The sequence below is a fragment of the Fundulus heteroclitus genome, chromosome 10 (assembly GCF_011125445.2).
Source record: "Fundulus heteroclitus isolate FHET01 chromosome 10, MU-UCD_Fhet_4.1, whole genome shotgun sequence".
In the NCBI taxonomy this organism is placed as follows: domain Eukaryota; kingdom Metazoa; phylum Chordata; class Actinopteri; order Cyprinodontiformes; family Fundulidae; genus Fundulus; species Fundulus heteroclitus.
Window position 1 is genome coordinate 2962089 of NC_046370.1, and position 4061 is coordinate 2966149.

General features: G+C 38.0%; 1 pseudogene; it reads left to right on the forward strand.

Annotated features, from left to right (window-relative positions):
- The first annotated feature begins 347 nt into the window (after window positions 1-347).
- LOC118564328 lies at window positions 348-3156 on the forward strand (annotated as a pseudogene).
- The last annotated feature ends 905 nt before the right edge of the window (window positions 3157-4061 follow it).

The following is a 4061-nucleotide window of genomic DNA, read 5'->3' on the forward strand; positions in this document are numbered from 1 at the left end:
AACATTTATGTCTTTTTTTTTTGTAGAATAAATCACTGCTCTTTCACAATTCAAAAAGCTTTATTAGATTTGTTTTTAGATATTAACTGTATTGCTACAGTGGTATTACTCCGAGGTAAACTGTATTTGTCAAAGTTATAAAAACCTGTTATTCTCCCTTAAGATTTTGATATAAACTCTCACATAATACCTTAAGTTGGAATGTTTATCTGAACCTTTAAAATTTATATAAAATAAATATTGTATTGTATGTGAAATAAAGTTAGACAGTACCTTCGGATTTTTTAATCATGACTGCTGCTTTGAAAAGAACACCTGCTGCATACCTCACCGTGTACCATTTTTACCCTCTAGGTGGGAAATGCATTCACGACACCCAGTGCAACACAAGAGCTCAGAACGATCGCTTCTCAACCCGCTGAAGAATTTATGTTTAAAGTGGACAACTTTGACGCTCTTGACATAATACAGGAAAGCTTGATGGACGAAATTTGTTCTATTGAAGGTACAAATTTATTTCTTCATATATCTGAAGTAACATAAAGATGCTTTTGTTTTTTGGGGTTTAATGTTTCTTTTTTTTATCCTTATCTAACACAGATCCCTGTGAAGAGCTGCACTGTACAGAGTATGAGCGGTGTGGGGAGAGAGATGGAGTGTACGGCTGTTTCTGTGATGAGGACCACCATAGACCCAACAATGAGAGCTACGGTAAGGTTAAAAACTTTAAAAAAGTGATATTAACATTTCAGGTGAGTAGAATTTGGTTTAACTCTCATGGATAGAGATACACTTGTGCATCTTTTTATATAAGAGAGATTTGCTGTCCGAAGGTTAGTTCTCCAATTATTCCCTATTCAAGAATCAAAATCAAGAATTTTATTGTCAGTGTCAACATAATGAAATTTTGTTGAGACATCGACTCAGAATCCACCTATATTATAATGACAGTAGTCAATTAGATTTTAAAATGTAAAATCATTATGTAATCGACCCTGAGTTTTCAGCAGTGTTATTTAAATTGAAAGACAAAGCACTGGCATATAAGGTGGTGTTGCTACCATATAAAATATATTCAGTCTGTTTTTCATTAAAAAGCAAGAAATTTCAGCTTAAACACTTCTTTGACAACAGTAATGCAAACCAGTAGAGAATGGAGAGCTTTACTGCAACCTGCTTCAGATACAAGTAGATCTGTAGATTATCTGTGTATCAGTGGAAGGATAACTGGTGCTGAGCTATAATGGCTCCACTGAACCTCTTAATCTTTCTGTCTCTGGTGAACAGACTCAAACATCACATGCAGCAGCAGTTCAGGCATCATGTCGATCTCTCGCTGCCAGCTGTTTGAAGCGGGCTTTCACTCCAGTGCTCTCCACCTCCGAGATGAATCTTGCAACGGGACGATCCAGGACGGACGACTCGTGTTCCACTTTGACAACGACAACCATCTGTGTGGGACAACTCTGAGGGTATAGTTAGCAAATTAAAACATCTTGTTTCAGGCTTATTCTGTTGCAACAGTCAACTGATACATTGTATTTTATTTTGCTGTTTAGAGCAATGGAACTCACTTCCTGTATGAGAACACCATTCATGGGTGATGTGGATACTCATGGAGTTCTGATCAGCCGTCAGAGGACCATTAATCTGCGTTTCTGCTGTGTTTACCCTCTGGAACAAGCTCTGTCAATGGCTGTGGGCATCAGTCCAATGGAGAGGTGAAGAACCCATTTTCTCCGTTTGCTTTATTTAACAGCTGTTCTATTTTGTCCATTTCTACTTCTGTCTCAACCAGCCATTGATTATTTATAATCTAGTCCTATAAACTACAGAAGCTTAATCAACCAATCAAATGCATACATCTATGTGATCACATTGAATGTTTATTTTGCAGCATTGTGGACAAGAAACTTCCTTTTGGCACCGGATCATATCGTTTGAGAATGATCCCCTATGAAGATGAGGCCTTCCTCACGCCCTTCAGCACTAACGCAATCATAGGCCTTGAAATTAATAAAGTGCTTTTCGTGGAGGTGAAAACAGAGGGAGTGGATCAGCGCCAGTTGTCCACAGTTCTGGAATCTTGTTGGGCCACGCCAGTCAATGATGCAGACTACCCCGTCCGCTGGAATCTCATCGATTCACAGTAAACGAGAACATCTGTCATCTTTATAACTCTTGTTACTTTACTGCCTGCTTCAAATTTGAACTCCTGCATGGTTTCTGCTTCACAGGTGCCCCAATCCAGCAGATGGAACCGTAGAGGTGATTAAGAACGGTGTCTCCACTGCGGCACGTTTCTCCTTCAGGATGTTCACTTTTACCAACTACACAGAGATCTACCTGCACTGCAATGTTCACTTGTGTCTTTTGACAAACAACTGCACAGCTGTAAGTACCATTGTGGGCCTGGTTCGGTTAAATCATGTACAATTAAGTTATACACCTTCAGAAGCCTCTAACGTTTTTCTTTTTTTTACAGGATTGCTCTGCTGAACCGCAAAACCGCCGCCGCAGAGACGTATCTTACCATGACTCAGGAAGTCTGTCCCTTGGACCACTAGTGCTTGGGGAGCAACAGACGACTGGTAAATTTCTCTCTAACTTTCATTGCTTTGTAAACACAAAGATCATATTACAATTGATTGACATATTTTCTACACGTGTCTTTTTACAGGTGAACTGATCTACAGAAATGATGCTTCAGGCCATCTGACATCAATTGTTACCCTGATTGTCAGTTTGCTGATGACCAGAATTTTGGCAAATTGAGATCAAAGAAGAATCACGATTTAAAATCTTGCTAAATTTTGTTACTTTTGATTTATGTTGGTTAGGTGTGGGATTTTGGGAATTTCTTGTAATTAGGTGAAAACATCTGCAGTTCTGTTGTGCTTCAGAACCTGTGTGTGATTTATATAGAATTTAATGTTTTGTTCCTTTTTTTGGTATTCTTTTTAATCAATACTTTGTGGAAATATTGGGCTTGTTGAAGGTTTCACACTTATAAAGCTAATTAATGTTTACATGAATCAATGCTTCACACTGAATCAAATGAAGGATTTTCTCAATGTGTTAATTCTGTTTAAGGATTTTATTTTAATGTGGGGGAGGTATGTGCTCAATTATCAAATTTATTAAAGTATGCATTTAAATTAATTTGGTCTCCCTTTTCATCCTTTTTCCTGTTGATAAAAGACTCAGTAAGCGGTATTATTTGGGGAAGATAAGCTCTGGTTTGTAATTTCCGGAGGTAAGCTTATAGAATATATAGTCTAAAATCAACTAACTCCAATCTAGTCAGGCAACAGATTCAAATGTATATACTCTACATCTGCCGCAGTCTTCTTAACCTTAAAAATGACTCGGTCCCAAAAGAACTTTAAATTTGTGATGTGATCTTTGGTCCTATTCATGAACAGTGTATTTGATCCTTCCAACAAAACCTTTGTGTCTATGATTGTAGTGCTTTGTTTTTTTTATAAAGGATAATGCATAGCAAATGCCCATGAGAGCCCCCTAAAATGACTAATATTGTGTTCATTCAGATTGATTCATCACAAATAAAAAAATAAATAGTGCCGCTAACGGTGTCCAAAAAACAGTTTTTTTTTTTCTGATTACAAAACTTTACACAACAGAGGTTGTTGTGCAAAACTAGTTATACTCCAAATATTTTCATAGAGAACTTTCTGTCATGATTCAGCTTTGTCTTCTGCACCATGGACATATTCTTGGCACTCTCCACCCTCCATACAACCCAGTCTCCACTCCACCTTCTAATCACCTACACCTGTCAGCCACTAATCAAGCCAGGACTCTTTCCACCTGTCAGCACTGCTACTTAAACCTCCCTCAGTTAGCTCCTCCCTGTCGGTTTGTCTGTTAATTTCTCTTCTCTTCTGTTCATCCTGCTCATTACTGCTCAGTAGTGATGGGCAAATGAAGCCTTATGAAGCAATGAAGCTTTCCAACACTTTGCTTTGGAAAAAAGGTTCTTTACTTGACGCTTCATTCATCACTCTGTAGTGACATTTACTGGTGAAACTGTGACAGCC